The 23,588-nt window shown below is 35.9% G+C and overlaps 1 pseudogene; it reads right to left on the bottom strand.

The window, feature by feature from the left end:
* Nucleotides 1-19,098: 19,098 nt before the first annotated feature.
* LOC141516417 (dynein light chain Tctex-type 3 pseudogene) lies at nucleotides 19,099-19,449 on the bottom strand (annotated as a pseudogene).
* Nucleotides 19,450-23,588: the final 4,139 nt, after the last annotated feature.

Genomic DNA, 23,588 nt, shown 5'->3' with positions numbered 1-23,588 from the left:
AACTTGGGCAGATTTTGGGAGATAGTGAAGGACAGAAAGATCTGTCATGCTATAGTCCATGGAATCACAAAGAGACAGACATGACTGAACATAATTCAGTAATCTGAACACTTTGGCATCAGTGGATCCATGTGTGAATGTGAACACTTATGAATTGTTTGATCCTAGGTAAGTTACTTATTTTCCTTATACCTCCTATGAATATAACATAATGTCTAAAGTCCTTTACAATTTTCACATTATGTTCCTAGAATTCTATGCTCTGTGCTAAGAAATATCTTCTAATTTGATGTTCTGTGATCTGAGTCCTAGGAGTCTTTCCAGTCTGTTCATTCCATGGGTTCTAAAACTCTTTTTAACATGCTAATTTTATTTAAAAAAAAATTCAATTCCTTTTTCCCAACTCCTCTTTTTTCCCTCACTCTCCACCCACCTATTTTCCTCTCTTCCTATGCTTTTCTTGTTTTCCTTCCCTCCTGCTCTCTTCCTTTCTTTCCCAGTCTACCTTTCTCTCTCTCTCTCTCTCTCTCCCTTTCTAACACCTTTTTTCCCTTCCTTCCCCATTTCATTCTTTCTCCTTCTCTCCTATTCTCTCCTTCCTCTTCTCTCCTTCCATCTCTCCCTCTGTTAGTTTCTTCCCTTTTCTTCCCCTCCTCTCTTTCTCTCATTCTTTTATTTTTTGTGTGCCCAACTCCTTTTTCTGTTTCTGTGTCTCTGCCTGTCACCGTGTCTCTCTGAGTCTTTGTCTTTCTTATCAAGCCCAGCACGAAAGCCCCTCACAGAGGTAGTGATGTTGGTGATTCTACCAAGTTTTATCTCTGAAAAAGAGCAATGTAGGTGAGCTTGGGCCTCTCATTGGCATGCATCAATGTGATATGGAAATCATGTCTGGGAACCAGAACTGGGATGAAGAACTGAGCAATGCTTCCCTCTCTTTGGTGAGATAACCCACTTGGAGCAGCTGGGAGGCCAGCGCCATGCTGAATGAACAGCAAATCCTGAAAGGGTGAGCTGGGCCAGCAATTGGGAAATGATTTTAAAGGACCTGACAGGCGAGAACAGCACACCCGGGAGTCATGTAAAATGCAGGAGAAATACCACTTTGTGGGTGCTTGATGATGATGCTTGAATGGAAACAAGGGTATGGCTGTTAAAATGTAATTCTGTAATTGGATATCCCTTTTTGGAACAATTCCACAAGGCCAGAGTCTTAACAATATTCAAATTATTTTTAAGGAAATTCTATGAAGTGTGGATTTTAGTGACTTCTTTCTATGATGCACATGTGCCTTTGTTTATAATTTGAATAGATCTTAGGTTATTCAGCCTAAGCCTTGACTTGGACACTTACTGACTGTGACCTTTGACAAGTCACTTGCCCTCTGAGAGATCCAGCTTTCTTCTCTATAAAATGAAAGGGATTTAACTAGATCTTTAAGGAAATCTTATTTTTCGTGATTCTTCCCTTGCCACTTGATCTGGTATGGTACGGTGGCTCCAATAAGTATTGCTTAAAGCTTTGAATAATATTGATGTTTTCTCTGATGGAATGATGCATGTAGAAAATATGAATATAGACTATCAAAATATCAAGACTATAGGGGACTTAAAACATACAGTATCAGAGTTGGGAGGGATCTTACAACATAGAAATCAGAGTTAAAAGGGAGCTTGCTTCTAGAACAATAGCAGCAGCAAAGATAACATTAGTTATCTGACATTTGTTATGGTATGAATTAATTGGAACAAACTAAAATAAATTTATTGATATATAATAAACTTTATAATTTCTAATATGCAAAAATTTTAATGTTACACATTATGACTATTTTGTTACAGTCATATTTACTTGATTTTACATTATAATCATATTTTACATGATTTGTAGTCATATCTCACATGAGCAGACAAAATTTTGACATATATTCTCCATTCTTTTATTAAGATGCCACACTTTAATAACATTGAATATTAATAGTACTTTTGATAATTAATTTTCTCAAGTTTAGTGTTTTTAAATGGGATTAAGATCAGACTTTCATAGTATGTTCATTTCTATCTCTAGGCCAAATTTCTTAACTTTTTGTGATGTGAAGTATGGTGAAATATCCTATTGTAGAATGCCATCCCAATTTGGGGACTTTTATACTTCAAAACCAATTCACCTTCCTTATATATTGATATATTTATCAGAGTTCATCATTTCTTTAATGGTGATAAAATGTATAAGTCCATTATTAAAAAAATTCCTCAGTTTTTTTGCTTAGTGTTTTGCAATTCTTTGTCATATGCTCATTTGGACTTCTTTTAACAGTTCCAGGATATCACTGATTAAAAATTTTGAGTTTCATTCATTAAAATTACTCTTTTTTCAATATTCAATATTCTAGTCTCTTTTTTTGTACTTTATTTTTATTTCATTTTTCCCCAGTTACATGCGAAACCAAGTTTCAACATTCACTTTTAACACCTTGAGTTCCTGCGGCAGCTAGGTGGCACAGCAGATAGAGCACTGGCCCCAGTAGTCAGGAGGAAATGAGTTCGCTTAATAAGACACTTAATAATTACTTAGCTGTGTGACCTCAGGCAAGTCACTTTACCCCATTGCCTTGCAAAAACAAAACAAAACAAAACAACAACAAAAACCCCCTTGAGTTTCACATTCTCTACCTTCCTCTAACCTTCACCCCCCCCCCCCCATTGAGAAAGCAAGTTATTTGATATAGGTTAAAAATGTGTAGTCGTGAAAAATATTACTGCAATTGTCATGTTGCAAAACTAAACATGCCCCCCCCCAATAAATTTAAGTAAAAAAAAGTAGGTTTCAATCTGTATTCAGATACCATCAGCTCTGTCTTTGGGATGGATAGTATTATTTATCATGTCCTTCAGAGTTCTCTTGGGTCACAGCATTGCTGACAAAAGGTAAGTCATTCATAGATGGTTATCCTACAACTTTGCTGTTACATATATATATATATATATATATATATATATATATATATATATATATATATATACAGTACATTTCCCATTATATCTGCTCAAGCAATATTTTTACTGAGCGCATCCTGTTCATCACTTCTTATAACAGAATAGCAGTTAATCACATTCCAAAACTTGTTCAGCGATGCCCCAACTGATGGGCATCCCATCAATTTCCTATTTTCTGCCATCAGAAATATCCTTATACATATAGTACTTTTCCTTCCTGTTTTTTTGTCTCTTTTTATAGAACCAGGAGTGACATTGTTAGTCAAAGGGTAGGCATGATACTATATAGCTCTTTGGACACAATTCCAAATTGCTCCACAAAACTGCTTAATGCTTTCACAACTCTTCCAACAGTGAGACAATCCCTTCGAACATCTGTTATTCTCTCCTTTTGTCCTTTCAGCCAGTCAAATAGGTATAAGGTAATAGCTCAGAAATTTTCCAACCTACATCTTTCCTGTCAATAGTACTCTAGTCTTTTTATTGTTTTTTCCTTGACATTTTTAGTTGGTTTTTTAAAATTGTCTTCTTGTCTTAAAGTTTCAAGTCTTCATGCAATGTAGAGAACAATAACAGTCCAATCCCTCTAGCTATGAAATTCCTCTGAAACTTTTTAGTTTATATTTTCAAGATGAAGAAATTAATTTCAGACAAAGTATTTTTCTCTTCTTGGTGTTTGTTTTGTTTTTGATCACACCTTCCTTTGACCTACTTATTCCGTTGAAGGACTGTTCTTGGCTGCTTTACATTAAAACTCTCAAAACTAGTTCATCTCATCTTGAAATCTCCCCTAGCATTTGGGGTTTCCTCAAGTGGAAGATCTAACCCCCTTGCAGTCAGCATAGAATTTCCCTCTTTAACAACTGCCCTCCTTTCCATTCCGATTCATTGGTGAGGTCCTCCTTAAGTGATAATTTTGTACAAGGCCTCAGGCGGCCTTAATTTCTCAACTTTTTTTACTTCAAAACAATGTCTCCACACTAGGTACCTACCTCCCACTTCAACTCCCGTTTTGGGGTTTTCTTCCCTCATTAGAATGTAAACTTCTTGAGGGTAGAGACTGCCTTTTTGTTTATATTTTTATCCATACAACTTAGCAAAATAGCTGGTACAGAAGAGTGCTTATTTCCTTCCTTCCTTCCTTCCTTCCTTCCTTCCTTCCTTCCTTCCTTCTTTCCTTCCTTCCTTCCTTCCTTCCTTCCTTCCTTCCTTCCTTCCTTCCTTCCTTCCTTCCTTCCTTCCTTCCTTCCTTTGTACCTTGGTGCAACTTAACCTGTGTCATTGAAACATTTGATCTTCCCATAAAAAAGTCACTACAAAATCTCAAATTGAAGTATGCTCTTTAAGAGCTACTACTTTTGCATACCGGGGGTTCCTTAGACAATAGATAGAATGTGTGTCACTTTGCCTCAGTTTCCTTATCTAAAAAATGAATTAGAGAAGGAAATGGCAAATCACTATAGTATTTTACCAAGAAGACCCTAAAAGGGATCAAATAGAATTTGTCATGATTGAAATGACTCAAACAAAACAGCTTCTTTTGGAATAATATTCATTCTTTTAAAAAAATTGTAACAGGGAAGCTAGGCGGTACAGTGGAGAGAGCACTGTCCCTGGAGTCAGGTGTACTTGAGTTCAAATTTGGCCTCAGACCCTTAATAATTGCCTAGCTGTGTGACCTTGGACAAGCCACTTAACCCCATTGCCTTAAATAAATGAAGAAATCATAGAATTACAAAAACATACAAAAGAAGTTAATGAAAAACAAAAAAAGAAGTTAATGAAATACATGGCACAAAATGTATTTATGACATGAAATCCTGCACTTAGAGATAACTAAAGGTGGAGAGATCAGTCCAATCCAGCTTTATCTGATAAAGGTCAAATATTTTCAGTCAATCTAACATCAGTAAAAGGACACATGAATGACTATTGTCATCAAAAATGAGATTATATCAAATTATTTCTTGTCTCAAGTAATTAGCACACTGACCAATATAAGGGTTGAAGGTCAATAAAGTATAGAATACCAGAACACAGAAAGAGATTTTTAGAGTTGGAAAGGCTCTTGGAGAAGTATAAAAAGATAAGTAATCAATAATGTTAAATTGTTTTCATTTCTAGATGGGAAAATAATACTTGTAACTTGTTGACTGTAATGGGATGATATCTAAAAACATAAAATGAAGGGGTAAGAAAGAATGAAACACTGGGGGAAGGGAAAGAAGTGTTGGAATGGTATAAACTATCTCACATAAAAGAGATGAGAAAGCACTATAACAGTGGAAGGAAAGATGGGATGGTGTTGGACAGTGCTTGAAATCTTACTCTAATTGGAATTGGTTCAGAGGTAATAATATACATACTAGGTTGGATATAGAAATCTATCGTATGCTATAGAAAAGTAGGAGGAGAAATAGATAAGAGAAGGGAGGGTAGATTGGGGAGTCAATGGTCAGAAGTAAAACACTTTTAAGAAGAAACAGGGTAAAAGGATAAAGAGAGGGAAATAGGATGGAGGGAAATACACAGTAATTATAATTGAAAATTTTTGCAGCAAGTTTCTCTGCTAAAGGCTTTATTTCTCAAATATATAGAAAACAGTAAAATCTGTAAGAATACAAGTCATTCACTAATTGCTGAATGATGGAAGGATATGAACAGGCTGTTTTCAGATAAAAAAAATCAAAGCTATTTATAGTCATATGAGGAAATATTCTAAATCACTATTGATTAGAGAAATGCAAATTGAATCTACTCTGAGGTACTCCCTCACATCTAGCAGATTGTCTGTTATTACAGGTAAGGAAGTGACAATTGTTAGAGAAAATATGGGAAAATTGGAATACCAATTCACTATTGGTGGAACTGGGAACTGATCAGATCACACTGGACTACAATTTTGAACTATGCCCAAAGGGCTATAAAACTGCATAACCTTTGGCTCAGCAATATCATTATTAGGTCTATATTCCAAAGAGATTAATAAAAGGGGGGTGGTAGAGAAGGGCCTTTATGTTCTAATGGCAGTACTTTTTGTAATGACAAAGAATTAGAAATTAAGGATTTGCCCATCAATTGGGGAATGACAGACCAAATTTGTGGTATATGATTGTGGTTGAATACTATTGTGATTATTTCTAATTCTTTGTCATATGAATTATCACTATCTTCTTCCCATTCAGGAATACAAGCAGTTCAACCTCATAAAATCCCCATAATTTGCCCTTCCCATCCACTCTCTCTATACTTTACCTGAGTCCTGACCTTGAAGATCAAACTTTCTGTTCAGTACTGCTCATTTCAACAGGAAAGTTTGAAAGTTCCCTATTTCATTGAAAATACATCTTTCCCCCTGAAATAGGATGTTCAGGTTTTCTGGGTAGTTGATTCTTTGTTGTAATCCAAACTCTTTTGCCTTCTGGATTATTATATTCCAAGCCCTACAAGAACTTAATGTAGACACTGCTAAATCTTGTTTAATCCTGACTGTAGCTCATGATATTTGAATTGTTTCTTTCCAGCAGCTTGTAATATTTTCTCTTTGACTTGGAAATTTGTCTATAACATTCCTGGGAGTTATTTTTTGGGGGGGATCTCTTTCAGGAGGTGATTGGTAGATTCCCTCAGGTTCTATTTTACCCTCTGCTTCTAGGTTATCAAAGTAATTTTCCTGGAGAAGCTTTTTGTTAAATGAAGTCTATACTCTTTTCCTTGTCATGACTTTCAAGTAACCCAATAATTTTTAAATTATCTCTCCTGGATCTGTTTTCCAGGTCAGTTGTATTTCCATTGAGATATTTCACATTTTCTTCTAGGTTTTCATTCATTTGGTTTTGTTTTATTGTTTCTTGATTTCTCACAAAGTCATCAACTCCCCTTAGTTTCATTCTATATTTGAAGGAATTATTTTCTTCAGAGAGAATTTTTAATCTCCTTTTTCCATCTGGCCAATTGTGCTTTTAAAGATACTCTTCTTATTGACCATATGGACGATTTTTTCCATTTGACCTAAACTGGTTTTTAAGATGTTATTTTCTTTGGTATTTTTTTTTACGATTTTGCAAGGCAAATGGGGTTAAGGGGCTTGCCAAAGGCCGCACAGTTAGGTAATTATTAAGTGTCTGAGGCTGGATTTGAACTCCTGACTCCAGGGCCGGTGCTCTATTCACTGCACCACCTAGCCACCCTGGTATTTTTTTTCTATCCCTTTCATCAAGCTGCTGACTTGGTGTTCATGATTTTCCTGTATTGCTCTCATTTCTATTCCCAATTTTTCTTCAAGCTCCTTTACTTGATTTTCAAAATCTTTTTTTGAACTCTTCCATAGCCTGAGACCAATTTATACTTTTCTTGGAGGCTCTGGATATAGAAACTTTGACTTTGTCATCTCCTGTGTGTATATTTTGATCCTCCATGGGACCAAAGTAAGTGTCTATGGTCAGATTCTTTTTCTTCTGTTATTTGCTCATTTCCCCAGTCTATGACCTGATTTTAACTCTTTGTTAAGGTGACACTCTGCTTCGAGGATGGAGGATGCTTTTGATGGTTTTTGCATCTGTTTAAAGAGACAAGGACCTCAATTCCTTCAATGTCTTATAAGGGCTTCTGATTGCTCTCCTGATCTTTGCTCTGGTCCCCTCTGCCCTGGAGTTGCAAGGAGGGTCCCTGCTCCACTATGGCAGTTTGGGGTCTCAGACTGTGACCTGAATTTGAATATGGGTAAGTCCTTCCTCAGGAATAGCAGAGAGACCTCCATAGTCCCCCATAATTCCCCTTACTGTCCATGAACTGAGCTCTCTGGAAGTATCTGTTGGGTGACTCTGCAGGTTCCTGGATTGGGGTTGCACTGAGGCCTATGCTGACTTGGGCTCTATGCTCACTGGTGCAGCAGAAGTTTCCAACTGACCTTCCAAGTTGTAATTTGCAATCCCTGGGCTAAGAAGTATGGAAACTGCTGCCACAGCCATGGACTCAAGCACCCCCAGGTACCCAGGCTCCCATGTGTTGTTCCTAGAAGGCTAGAACTAGTTCACTCTGACCCAGAGGAGCCATGGTTTGGGCTGCTCTGTGGCTCTTTCCAACCCCAGTGGAAAAGACCTTTCCCCAGATCTTCCAAGTTATCTTGGACTGGAAAATTGTTTCACTAAGTCTTTCTGAGGATTCTGCTACTCTAGAATTTGGTTAGAGGCTCTCCCTGAGGGAGAGCTTCTGGAAATTCCTGCCTCCACTCTGCCAACTTGTCTCCTGCCTTCACATTCATTGTATTTCATTATATTTGTACTCCACAATCTATTCATTATACCCAAATCAATGATCACTTATTTTATTTACAATTCTTTGCTGTATGGAATGTGCTACTATGAATGTTTTAGTATATATGAAACCTTTTTCTCTATCTTTGACTTGTCTTTAAGAGGTTTCATTTATTTTTTTGTTTATCCATTTTATATTATTACAATAATCTTGTTGTGAGAGTAATCATAAATCCCCTCCCCCCCAAAAAGATGAGGAAACCTCAAGAATAATGAGAGAGAAAAAAAGCTCTGTCTCTGGGATGAGTTGTTCAGCAATGTGTTGTATCTGAGTATCCTCTCCCATGATCTTCCCTTTCTTCTATCACCTATTCCCTCTTCCGTCCCCCCCCCACATTCCCCCATATCTCATCCCTTTCCTCTCATTTTTCTCTTGGGTAAGATAGATTTCTATACCCTATCGTGTGTGTGTGTGTGTGTGTGTGTGTGTGTGTGTGTATGTGTGTGTATGTTATTTCCTCTCTGAGCCATTTCTCATGAGAATGAAGGCTCACTCATTCCCCTTGCCTTCCCCCATTCTACACCATTGTCAAAGCTTTTTCTTGACTCATGTGAAATATCTTAGCCCCTTCTTCCTCTTCCTCCCAGTATTTTTCTTTATCACCCATTGACTCCATCTTTTTACTTTATTATACCATTACATTCTGCTCCTTCCTGTGTCCTGTCTATGTATATGCTCCTTCTAACAGGTCTTATAAATGAGAAAGTTCATATGAGTTATCAATATCTTCTTCCCATGCAGGAGTACAAACAGTTCAACATAATTAAGTTCCTCATAGTTAGTTCTTCTTATCCACCCCCTCTATGGTTCACCAGAGTCCTGTACTTGAAGATCAAAATTTCTGTTCAGTTCTTGTTATTTCAATAGGAAAGTTTGAAAGTCCCCTGTTTCATTGAAAATCCATGTTTTCCCTGAAAGAGGATGTTCAGTTTTGCTAGGAAGTTGATTCTCAGTTGTAAATCAAGATCTTTTGTCTTCTAGAATATCATCTTCCAATCCCTATGAGCCCTTAATATAGATGCTGCCAGATCCTGTGTGAAAGAGTCATGATAGTTGAATTGCTTGTTTCTGGCAGCTTTTAGTATTTTCTCTTTGATTGGGAGTTTTGGAGTTTGGCTATAATATTCCTGGAAGTTTTTCTTTTGGGATCTCTTTCAGGAGGTGATCAGTGAATTCCCTCAATTTCTATTTTATCCTCTGTTTCTAGGATCTCAGGGCAATTTTGCTCTATTATTTCTTGAAAAATGAAGTCTAGTCTCTTTTCCTTGTCATGACTTTCGGATAACCCAATAATTTTTAAATTATCTCTCCTGGATCTGTTTTTTCAAGGTCAGTTGTTTTTCCAATAAGCTATTTAACATTTTCTTCTAATTTTTTATTTTTTTGGAATAGTTTTATTTCTTCCTGTTTTCTTGCAAAGTCATCATCTTCCTTTAGTTCCATTATACATTTGAAGGAGTTATTTTCTTCAGAGAGCTTTTTATCTCCTTTTCCAGCTGGTCAATTCTACTTTTTAAGGCATTCTTCTCATTTGGCTTTTGTGTTGCTTTTTCCATTTGGCCTAAACAGGTTTTTAATGTGCTATTTTCTTCAGTATTTTTTGTATTTCTTTCACCAAGGTGCTGACTTTGTTTTCATGATTTATCTGCATTGTTCTCACTTCTGCTCCCAAATTTTCCTCTACCTGCCTTAATTGCTTTTCAAAGTCTTGAGGTCATCCATAGCCTGGGCCCATTTTCTATTTCTCTTGGAGGTTTTGGATATAGAAGCTTCGATTTTGTCATTATCTGAGTATTTTGATCCTCCAAAGTAATTTTCTATGGTCAGATTCTTCTTTTTCTTTTCTTTGTCCATTTCCTCATCCTGCGACTGATTTACCACACTTCCAAGGCTTTGGTGATTTTTTGGGACAACCCACAAGAACCTTAATTCCTCCAAGGTCTTATGAGAGGCTCTGGGCTCTGTATGCTTTCTTGCCTATGTTCAGGCCCTCCCCTCTGCCCTGGAGCTGTGAGGAGAGTCCTTGCTCAGCTATGGTGGTGTTGTGGGGCCCCAGACCATAACCTGGGTCTGCTTGTGGGCAAACAACTGAGTTTCTGACCCAGGGAGAGCAGAGAGACCTCTGCAGTCTCCACCCCCACCCCCTTACCATCTGTGGGCTGAGTGCTCTGGATGTGTTGGGTGGTTCTACCAACTCCAGTTGTAGTTTCTCACCATAGGGCTGCTCTGAGGCCAGAGCTCCACTCTGTACTCATTCTGGTGTGGCAGAGTTCTATCACCACCCCTTCTGGTTGTCCCTGATGATCCTTGAGCCAAGAGCTCTGGAAACTGCCCCCTCTGCCACTGACCCAGGTGCCTGGCCTGGTTATGCTGCACTATGGCTGCAGCTGCACTGAGGCTTTTTCCAGCTCCCCGGTCCCAGTGGAACAAACCTTTCCAAGTTGTCTTGAACTGGGAAATTATATCACTCAGTCTTTCTGTGGGTTCTGTCCTTCTGAATTTGGACTAGAGTCATAATTTGATGACTTTTGGAGATTTGGGGGGAATGAGTTTCCAGGAATTTCTGCCTTCACACTGCCATCTTGGCTCCACCCCTGTTTTATTTGTTTAAGTAGTGCATTGTTATTTAGATTATGATAGATAGTCCTGTAATGTTACTGCTTAAGGAAAATCATCAAGTACTCCATAACTTACCTATAGAAGTGGCCTCTGTTTTGGAAAAGAAACTAAGCATGAGCTACTCTCTGATAATAGCACTGCAGAATCTCACTAAAGTCACTATATGACTTTGGGCAAGTCCTTTACCCTTTTTGTGCCTTTGTTTCCTTAATTTAAAAAAGAAAGGGACTTCAATTATATGATACCTGAGGGCCCTTTGGAATCTCCAAATCTGTGATTTCTATGCTAAAGGCCCTTCCAGATCTGGCATTACAAAACCTTGATGGGAAGCATTTACTTGCCATCTAATGAGGCGAAATAGCATTAAAATGTTTGGGAAATGATGCATTATTCAGTTTGACTAATTTATCAACTGTAACCTATTCCTTTCTTCCATTCTGAAAAATCATTCTTACTCAACAGAGATCATTTTGTAGACTTTTGATAAATATTGAGATAATGTTGCTCTCTCTACCAGCTTGTAAATAATTTCTGAAAACATTCATTGAGGCATTCATTCTTTCCACAAATTTGTCTTGAGGAGAGTAAAGGGCCCCATATTTAATACCCAAAAAGGACTGGGGATGGTATATGCTCATGTATATGTTTATGTAGAGGAACATGGAGTGACACATGTCCATTTTTCAAAATAGACTGGTCATTGGGTTGTTCCACAGAAGCTGTTTAGCCTCCAGGGAGAAGCTGCCTAATGAAGTCATCCAGAGTGACAAGTCCTAGTCTGACTCCTATGAATCATTATTTGTTAATGGGAATAATTGTTCCTCATATTAAAATTCACCATTTACCCACACTTGAAAATCTGGGTTAAAGATTCAAATTTAAGAAAAAAACATTTTTGTTCATATTTTAGAATTTATATGTATATTATATAATTATATATTTGTGTGCATATATATATATATATATATATATATATATGTATTTTATTGACATATATACAAGCAAGCACAAAGGAATCTTACACAGACAGGGATGATGATTACCTTATCAGAGCAGTAAGGCAGGAAGAATTTAGCACATGGGAGGAATCAGACCTTTTAACATAAGGATAGTTGTAAAATGGTCTGGCATTAACACTTACACTGTGTGAGGGGCAAAGTCTAATGGCCTATAGGACAAAATAGGATGGATTACTAATCATTCAAAATACTCAGAGAATGGACTACTCTGACTAATGATGATTTATACATACTTACTTATATATGTACATACATATCTTTATATGGACTATAAATTTATATAGATATGTGTAATATGCATATATGGGAGAGAGAGAGAGAGAGAGAGAGAGAGAGAGAGATTAAAAGTTACAAGAGGTCAAAATGGTGTATAGAGTCGATTCAGGAAGAGTAAGGCAGTAGGAAGGTTGAATGGACAGGAAATTATTTATGTATCAAAATAGAAACATAATACTTGTGTGGTCCTGGGCAAGCCTATTTACCTGTCTCAGTCTTAGTTCTCTCATCTGTGGAATAAGAGGGTTGGACCAGATGGTCTCTAAATCTCTAAATCTATGCTCTTATGATTTTGTAAGTAGTACAATTTCTAGGAATAATGTGTTCTGAGTTTTAATTACCCCATTGAACAGGTGATATGACAGAGTTGAAAGTTACAGGAATTTAGGGGGTCTTGGAACTTGAATACTAACCAATATGAACTAAACCAAGTACTGATCCCATGGAGGAAGGGGGAGTGACCTATAGTTTTATAGATGTTAGAAACATGTATAGATAATTGTATAGGTTGTAAACTTCAAAGGAGGTGAGTTTTCAATGGATTTAATTACCTGAAGTGTTATTGAATTTTTAACTCTACAGAAGCTTACAATTGTATCATACAGAAATTTTTAAAAAAAATACTCAGGTTTTAGAAATAGAAAAAACATGAAATGCAATGATTTACCAAGGTAAATCACCTCTTTCCTTACAGTGTTGAGTTGCTTTCCAGAATGTTTGGATCATTGCATAGTTCAATTAACAATGTATTATCATACCCATCTTTCCAACTGCCCCTTCTCAACATTAACTATTACTATCCTTCATCATCTGCCAAATTGCCAAGTATGAGATGGAACCTTAGAGTTGTTTTAGATGTTATTAGCAGCAATTTGAAGTATTATTTTATATATTTGTTAATAGTTTGCAATTCTTTCTTTTAAGAACTGTTTGCTCATGTTCTTTTACAATTACCCACTGGGAAATGGTTCTCAGTTTTATATATTTCTGTTATTTGCCTATAGAAAATGACTAAAATATCTCTGTCCTTTTACCAAGAGATTCAACTTCTATGGATCTATACCCAGAAGCTCAAAGACCAAGAAAATCCATATATATTTACAATGTATCAATACACTTTGTTTTTGTAGTAGTAAATAAATGGAAAGAAAACAGATGCTTCTCAAATGGGGGAATGAGTAAACAAGTTGTGATGAATACATTAATATGATTGAGAAACAATGAGTAGAAGAAAGGGAGAAGCATAAAATTATATGAATGAATATACTGAAAAGTAGAACCAGGAGCACACTACACACCATGACTTTTTTGTTGTTCAGTTGTTTCATTTGTATCTGACTCTCTGTGATCCCAACAATAATATAAATGGAAAAAAGCAACAATCAAACAATTGAACCTGAAGGCTCTGAAATGATGATGATTGAACTTGTCATCAAAGAGTAGATATGAGAAGGTAACTCCCATCCATCTTTGAGGCTGTATGGTACACTGCTGGTAAGGTCAGATGTTTGTAATATGCCAGTTAGTTTTGCTTAATTGTTTTATTATTTCCTTTCATTTTAATTCTTTATTTTAAAAGATGATTCTCTGGGACTACTTATAAGAATATAAAGGGTACATTAGGAATTTCAGGTGATAGATTAAAAAAATATGTCAACAACATTTCTTCAAACAAAACCCCTACAATGCCAAGGTGGTTATTTCCCAGGCTGAGTTCTCTTTCCCTTTTGTTAGCTGGAATTTGAGTATTACTGAAAGTGAGCTGCTTGGTAGGTGGGGGCTGATTTTATATAGACTCTGTGCTCACCGAACAATAGACCAAAGGCAATTTGCAAATACTGTTATTTCATCTACTTCTTTCAGCTATTAATCAGTTGCAATTTTCTTCAAAATTATTATCCCCTTTAGGAGACTAAATTCTTGGATGAAAGAGTTGAAATGATGTCCTTCAATTTTTTCAGCTGACATTTTAGGGAGGCTGCTAATACCTCTGAAGACAGGAATAGAATTCAAAGGGACCTTGATAAGCTAGCAATTTGGCACATAAATTAATGGGATTTTAGAGCTAGAAGGAGTCTTAGAATATACAGTGGAATATGGAAAGTTATACTTGGATGGGATCTTAGAAGTCAGAATATTGACTAGGAAAGAACTTTAAAATATGAACTATTTTATGTCAGATTTGGAAGGAAATTTTAGGATTAGGCAGTTTGAACCTCTAAGGTTCAAAACCAGACCATCCTTTTTTAAACTTTATTTTGTTTTATTACGAGCATGAGAAATACCAGTAGCTATATTTTTCCATATCAAAAGAAGAAAAGATTGTATATAAAACCTGAATCTCATATTTTGCACAAATTTTTAAAGTATGTATTAAGTCTGACATGGTAGTACCAACACTACCCTATCTGTGTCCCCTTCTGAATTTTCTTCAGTTTTCCTTCGTATATTTTTAACATTTAATGCTTTTTTCTTTCTTCTTTTTTGACACCACTGTCACAAACCTCCAACTCTTCCTCTTCCCCTGAAAAACCACATCTTGTAACAAATAATTATAATTGAGTAAAACAGATCCATACATTGAGTATGTCCTAAAGTATATCTCATTCTATAGCTATAGTCTTTCAAGATGTGGGAAGCTTACTTCATTTACTCCGGAATTAGGGTGGGTTTAACTATTGACTTAATTATAGTTCAAGGAACAAGGTGTGGAGAATAGGGGGGATAATATGCCATGGACATATGGGTAGCAAGAAACTGACTGGTGTTGGAGGTATGGAAGCACAATCTGGAGCCATTTAGATATAGAGGCTTATTTGACTTTATTCTTATTGACTAATTGGGACAAATTCTAAAACTGATTGGATTAAGTATTGTCAGAATTTCAAATTTGAAAAAACCTATAGAGTTCTTTGATTAAATCCCTTTTATTTTACAGATGAAGAAGCCAGAATCCAAAGAATGATAAATGACTTGGTCACTCTCACATAGCTAATGCGAGTTAAAACTTAAGCCATATCTTTTGATTCAAAATCTTGTTTTCCTTTGCATCATGTTACCTACCCTGATATCTCATCTCCTTCAAGATAATTGGCTCTTTACAAAGTCCAAGGAGTCTAAGCTGTGGTTACTATCATTTATAGGAAATGTTAATAGAAAAATTTCTTATTTGTACCTGCATATTGGGGAGGTCACCAAGTGACACAGTGGATAGAGTTCAGTCCTTGGAATCTGGAAGACCTGAGTTCAATTCCTTTCTCTGATACTAAATTAGTGACCCTGGTCAAGTCAATGGATTCTAGGTGCCTCAGCCTCCTCTTTTATAAAAGTGGAGAGTTGTACTTCATGGCTTCTAAGATCCCTTCCAAATCTAATTCTATAAACTTGGCATCTTCAGGAGTGTAGGAAAAATAAATTAAAAGAACATGAAGCTGATTATCAGATTTAATGGACTGGAGAAGAATTGATGAATAAACAAGACGCAGAGGACATCATGATATGTGAATGGATAATTTTTATTATATTAAATTAAAAAAGGTGTTGAGGTAAGCAGAAAACTGGGTGGAAATTTTCATAGACAGTTTCTTGGATAAAATCGTATCTCAAATATATAGGGAATTTTGTCAAATTTATAAGAATATAAGTCATTCCCAAACTGATAAATGGCCAAAAGTTATGAACAGGAAGTATTTTGATAAAAACCCAAAATTATATATATCTATATCTTTATATACATATATAAACATCCATTTAGTAAAATATGGTCTAAATCATTATCGATTAGAGAATCAGGTTGGTTAATATTATAGAAGAGGAAAATGACAAATGTTTGAGGGGATGTGGAAAATGTGACACTAATACGTTGTTTGTAGAACTATGAACTAATCCAACCATTTTGAAAAATCATCTGGAATTATGCCCAAAGAGTAATAAATTTGTGTATGTCCAGTGATCCAACAATATTAACATTATTTCCAAAGTGATCAGGAAAAAAATAAAGACCCTATATATCCCCAAATATTTATATTTTGTGGTTGCAAAGAACTGAAAATTGAGAGGATGAACATCAATTGGGGAATGGTAAAACAAGTTGTGGTATATGATTGTGATGGAATACTACTGTGCTGTGACAAATGATGAGCAGGTTGATTTTAGAAAAGTATAGAAAGACTTATATGAAATAATAAAGAGGGAAATGAACAGAGCCAAGATAATATTATATATAGTAACAGCAATATCATTCAAAGGAAAATTGAGAATGATTTTATTTTGAATATTATAAATTTTCAATTCAGCTACAAAGGATTTATGAAAGAAGATGCTGCCCACCTCCAGGGAAAGAACTGATAAAAAGAAGAATACATAAGATGATTTTGTGCATAAATATATATAAAATTGAAAAAAGAAATATAGGACAATAAATGTGGTAGAGGGTACATAATGACTAAGATTAAACAGACTGGGTGCAACCAACACAATCAGGAAATCTTAGAAATTCTGCTATAGCAATAATGGAATAGGCTATAGGCTAAATGGGATGTTGAAACATATCCAGATATGGAGCATGAAGAGTAAGTAGACAGGGCATCCAGCCAGAGAAGTGTGAAAAATAGCATTAAGTGATAGGTGTTGAGAAGAAAAAACAATGAGATCAGTGGATTAGCCCAGTGAAGATCAAAGGTCTATATATGTCATCAACAGGTCTTAGAATCTCAAGGAACTTGCAAATAACAAATTAGGCAGAATTTGAATATTCACTGTGAATTCTGGGCTCTTCATACCTAAGTGACCTTGACTCAGTTGTTTTTCCTTTTTGGGTCACAATTTCTCTATTTGGAAAATGAGGAGATTGTCTCTAATATTTCTTCTAGTTCTAACATCCTTTTCAACATGTAACAACGGTTCTGTAATTCTATAAATCTCTAAATCTATCTCCTGTTCTAGGTGCACAAAGATAATTTATCATGGGAAAAGTTACCAGACTGGCTCTATAGACAAGGTCAATCAGTCATTGACTGCTTTATTTATTAAGCACCTACTATTTGCAAGGCACTGTGTTAAGCAGCAGATGACAGACAATAGATGGATTAACTGATTGGTAGATTGGATCCCAAAGGACTATTTGACATTTCTAATCTTCAATGTCCTCCTGTAACAATTGGAAAGAATACTCATGACAGTGTTCAGAAGACTAAGATAATAAGAGTAATTATAATACAATTAATGTTTCTGTTTTGTATATGAATTTTTTATAGATAAGGTAGAGAATATTATCTTTTAGCTACAGAAGAGCATCAAGCAAATTCTTTTAAAACATGATTTTACAAGGCATATTTTCTACTTTTTTTAAAGAAACTGAGATTCAATAACATCACTCAATTACACTAGTACTTTGATCACTCTAATACAATCTTCAAGTGCAAGAAAATAGCATCAATGTAATAGTTATGAGATTATTTTTAATGTGCCAAAACAGGTACATTACAGCATTTAAAGTGAACTAATCTTTTTTCTAATATTCATTTCTTAAACTGTCCTTTTTATATAGCTAAAAAACAAACATGCAAATATCACCACCTTATGCCCCATTAATATTTACTATATTATCACTCAGCCTTTCTTCAAAAATTCAATGTATTAGTTTCACTCAATTTGCATTTATAACTTTATTTTCTTCCTTAGGCAGTGGATTGATTTCACATTTGGTAGCCCAGCTGTGTGTACACTAATTTAAAATCTTTCCTCATTATTTTTTTCTACATTTCATAAGCTCTGAGTTATTATATAACCTGCTAATGAATGTACACTTTATATTTATAACTTACTCAATATATCTAAAACATAATATAGTTTTACAAATGCCAGTTAATAATCAAAACAATAAATATAACTTATTAGTTATGAAGCTAACAACAAAATTAAATGTGCATATTTATACTGACTTTCTTTAAATATTTCTCTAAGTCATGTCTACAATGGTAAATAAAATCTACTTATAGCAAGAACTTGATTTGGCTAACTTCTACATGGCTTCTGTTCATTTTATATTTCTCTTAAAATTAAATCTCACTGTCTTATGTATTCCTAAACTGTGGACCAAATTTTTTTATTCCCATGTTCATAATCCAAATTAAAAATGCTACAGTTTCCAAACTGGGAGGAAGGTACCAGCAATGTGGCAACTAAACAGAATGCTGCACATAGTGGATAATCAACAAATATTTGCTGACTATAGAATGAATGATTTGAAAGACAATTATTATTGTGATTATTCTTAGGTGAACTATACTGGGCTAGAGAACTCACTCTACCAATACTGTTCAACTTTTAACTTGGAATTTTCAAATAAAAGGCAATAAATCATTAAATAATAACTTTAAAAATGTTAATTCTAGTTACTATATAACAGTATTTGATAAAAAAGAAAAACATGCTTATAGCATCCTGCATGTATAACCAAATGAGGCACTAATAATTATTGAACTAAGAACTTGGGTTAATTTATACAGGCTTATGCAGATAGAATTCTATTTTTCCACCTCAAAAGAACGTTATTAAAACAAACTTTATTCCTCCAACTCCCTTGATACAGTGTCAAGGGAAGGTTGGTGCAAATGTAAATTCAGTATTTAGACATTTTAATATCTTATTTTTCTGAGTTTGATATTTTTCTAACTATGTATTTAATTAAAGTACACTTTGAGCTCTATGATTAGTTACATTATAATATTCAACTCTGACTGTCCTAAAGCCAACTACACATTTTCATTTCTAGTGTAATAATAATAAGATAAATAATACTATGAATAATTCTATTCCAGAACATTTTGATAATTTCTTCTGTTAAAGGTGCTAGTATAATATTTCCATTTAGTTACAGGGCAATAGCAATGGCAAAAACATTGACGATATAGTTCATAGTTTGATTCTCCCATCTTATGGTACAGGTTCCATCAGATGTAGAATCCCCAAAACATGAGCTGGCTGTGTGTAAACCAGATCCACTTTTCTGCATTACTGCACAAGTAACTATATATTTATATGTCTTCCCTAACTTTATCAAATGTGTTAAGGATTGCTCCATTATAGCTGCAGTCCATTGGTTGACATTATTCTGATTATAATCCATACCACCCAATATAGCATCAATACACTCTTTCACAATATTGTGTGCTTCATCAGCATTGAAGACAATCTCATCGTGGTGGGGCTGGTATTCCTCCATGGCAGTGTTTGCTCTTGTATATGAATTTTTAGAAAGTTTTTAACTGCTCTATTTTTACAATATTTTTATTTCCAAATACATCATTTTCTTCTTCCCCACATAATCATCCAAGCCTTGAAATGCAAATAATTTTAAAAAAAATAAATAATAGCAATTCAACATGATTGAACAAAACATCCCCCGGACATCCCCTGGGCCTGACAGTATAGTTGATATTCCTCACCCATGGTCTCCCTCATTAAAGGGAGCTTCTCCAAGGCTAAGCTTGGTCATTGACAGACCTGATTCACAGGCAGTTAGGGAGTATGTTGGATAGAGTGCTAGTTCTGAATTCAAATTCAACCCCAGATGCTTACTAACTGCTTGATTCTGTTTGCTCAGTTTCCTCATCTGAAAAATGGGAATGATAACACTAGCACCTCCCTCCCAAGGTTGTTGTGAGGATCAAATAAGGTATTATTTGTAAAGAGCTTTGTAAACCTTAAAGCAACCTATAGAATATATTCCCAGCTATTTCATAGATATCCTGAATTTCTCTTAGCAGTTAAGTTTCAGCATTTTCTTTACAATACTCTGGGAAGTGGTCAGTATAAATATAATCATTCCTTTTTTTATAGATAAGGAAATAGAGGCACAGAAAACAGAAACAGCTTACCCAAAAACATACCTCTTAAGAAATGGGGAAGCCTGGACTGCATCCAAAAATTCAGATTCCAAGTCCTGTTAACTTTCCTAGTACAACATGCACCCAGAGCACTGTCTAAATGTCAGTTAGTATTATCTTAAAGATACCAGCAATGATTTAGCAAAACTTGAAAAATAATTTTTTTCCATGGTCTCCTAACTTGTCCTGGAACGCCATGTTTTGTGGTTTATTATGAGTGATTGGAAAAAGAAGCATTAATGAAAACCATTTTGAAACACAAATGATGGTTGTTCCTAACCTCAAAATCTGCTATAAAATATTACCTTTCATGAGATGGATTCCTGGCTGACTCCAGCAACCTGACTGTGGCCAACCTACTTGGCTGGATAACAAATGGTCTGGAAATGGACTGTTCGCTTAACAACATTCACCAAAGCCTCTTTTGGTGAACTTTTGGTGTGCTTTAGAGGCATTCTTTCATTTCATTTTCGTCATCATCTTGTAAGATAGGCAATATTTATTATTCCTATTTTAGAGGTGAATGGATGAAAAGAAAATTATTAAACAACTATGGGTCAAACACTATGATAAATTTTAAGAATACAAACGCAAAAAGTTCGCCGGTCTCTGCCCTCGTGAAACCAATAGGATGAAATAATACATAAGGGAATAATGGAAGTGCTGTGGGAGACTTTGAGAAGTTATAGGTGTGGAGAATGGAGGCAGAAGGAAACACTCCTTTTCTGTAGCAGCAGCGACACTGAGTAGCTCTCAGTGACTAGAAATAATAAATCCCATGAAGTGATTGCATGCATTTGGATTTACAATATTAGAACTTATTAAGTAAAATATGGTAATTGATTCCAACCCATTGGAAATATGCAGTGCAAATTTGAATCATGTTAGGAGATCACCAATAAGATCCTAGTTGTCTGGGAGTTTGGAATGGCATGAGTGCCATATGACCACTTATCAATGACATTGCAGTTAGTATTTCTCTTCAAGCAGTGTTCCAATACATGCCCTCTGAGACCCCTTCTAGCCCTGAGGTTCTGGAATTTTGTCATATATTTATCTTTTCTTGCCATTATTATGTGCTTGGCATTTGAAACTTGAACCTGGCCAAGAAAGGAGCCATAAAATATGGTACATAGTCTGTAAGAGTTGGTAAAGAACCAGATAATACTAATTTACCTGCTAGCATAATTTTCATTACCATTCTGAGTTTATGGTGGAGGACCCTACCTCTAGAATGTTGCTGTTTTGATGGAATGGTCTCAGGCACCTAATTCTGGCATATTTTCTCTCTTTGACAATAGTATACAACCCCCATTTTATAGAAACACTATCTCAGAGAGTTGGATGATCTTATACCATAATGTGTGATACATCATAGTCTTGAGATTCTGTTTTATCTTACCTGCTAGTGGGAGCTTGTGTGTGTCTCCCTTTCTGGAATTTCAGGCCAAGGGCCCAGGATCCAGAAAGGGTTTGTCTAAGTGTTCCCGGAAGCATGAAGGACCCCCCTGGTCTGTGTTTTTCTGGGGCCCCAGGGAAACAATTCAAAGAAGAAAAAAAGGGATGAACCTGGGTTGGTCAGATAACACAGGAAAGAAGGCAGCCAGTGATGAAACTCAGCCCCAGACTCTGCAGGCTGAGTATATGTCTGAGTATGTCTCTGATGCTTCCCTGTCTCCACTCTCACCCAGGGGAGAGAGCAGTTACCACACATGAAAACACATACATAAGTGCGCACACACAGACACACACACACACACAAACACACACACACACACACACACACACACACACACACACACACACAGACACATTTGTAATTTCTGTTGCTCCTGAGGCTCTTTCTAACATGGCCTCACAGAATCTTAAGAATTCAAGATATCTTAACAAGCATTTGATACAACTTGTACCTGACCATATGGTATCATACAGGTGCCATCTGAGAACCTCTAGAAAAGTATTTTCCTGACCTCTTGGAGTCTGCTCATACCACATTTAATTACTTCAAATTACTAAGAAGTATTCTCTAAACTTAAGCAAAGACTTGTCTTTCTGCTATTTTGGAACATAGCTCTGCCTTTCCTAGACCCATTTATTTTCCTGTGCCCAAATTCACTTCAACTAATTCTATTGATCTATCCTTCTGTGGCAAGAACTCAGAGTACTTCAATCATACTTACATTGTTCTTATTTGACAACATCTCTCCTAATATTTGTGGAGTTGTTTCAGCGATTTCTGACTTTTCATGTCTTCATTGAGATTTTCTTGGCAAAGATACTAGAGTGGTTTGCCATTTCCTTTTCCAACTCATTTTATAGATGAGGAAACTGAGGCAGGGTTAAGAGACACATAGCTAAGAAGTTTCTGAGGTCAGATTTGAACTTGTGAAAAATGAGTCTTTCTCATTCCAAATCTATTGCACTAGCCACTCCACCACTTAGCTGTACCCCTCCACCCCCTTCCCAATATAGATAGGCAAAACTAAGCCTGATGCACCAGAGCAGGTATGACTAGGACAGGAGACAAGTGGAGAATGAATGATTTAGGAGAAAGAGTGCTGCATTTGAATTAGGAGGAGTTGGGTTAAATCCTAGCTCTGACATTTATTCTCTACAGCCCCCATTATGTGAATTTCTCTCCTTTCTTCCCAAGGGATGTAGGGTACTGAATCTATACTCATTTTCTTGAATAGGTTATATCTTGAATTCTCATATCACCACAGTTCTTTGAACTGACTTCTAACTACGGTGAAGTACATAAATACCTAGCATGTGTGGGGACTGTATATACATACTCCCAATACTCTGCTAGCTACTAATGGACTAGTGTGCATGTGTAGAGTCCATACAACAAAAGAGAAAAGAAGATTTGGGGCTTCCTATGGTACCACAACTTAGTGCTTAAAGCTATAAACTAAAGCAAGAGTCTCTCATTGGAAAATAGAATATACTCCATAGCAGCAGGGCTGAGATATCATCTACATCTGCTGAAATAGTTTTCCTGTCTCCTTCCTTGATGTGGCCAAATACTACCACTGAATGTTGGATATGACATAATCATGACTCAGGCAGCATCATCTGCTTCCTGCCTTGCCAGGGTTGAGACCTGAAAAAGACCTTAGATCATAGACTATCAGAGTTAGAACTGGAAAAACCTTTGAACCTAGAAAATTGGATATTAGAGACAGATGGACCTTAGATCATATACTATCAGAACTAGAAGATACCTTGGAATCTAGAAGACTGGATGTTAGAGCTAGAAGGACTTTGGAGCAAATAAAATCAGTTAGAAGAAACCATGAAACCTAGGAGATTGGGTATTAGAGATCAAATAACCTTAGAATATAGAATATCAGAGATCCTAAGGCCTAGAAGATTGGATGTTAGAGCTTTAAGAACCTTCGAACAAAAGTGTCCAACACTTGGGATCTGTTGGGTACATTGTGTAACACTCTCCAGAATTTCCTAAACAAGA

Source organism: Macrotis lagotis, chromosome 3 (assembly GCF_037893015.1).
Source record: "Macrotis lagotis isolate mMagLag1 chromosome 3, bilby.v1.9.chrom.fasta, whole genome shotgun sequence".
NCBI lineage: Eukaryota > Metazoa > Chordata > Mammalia > Peramelemorphia > Peramelidae > Macrotis > Macrotis lagotis.
This window is presented reverse-complemented; position numbering and strand designations above follow the sequence as displayed.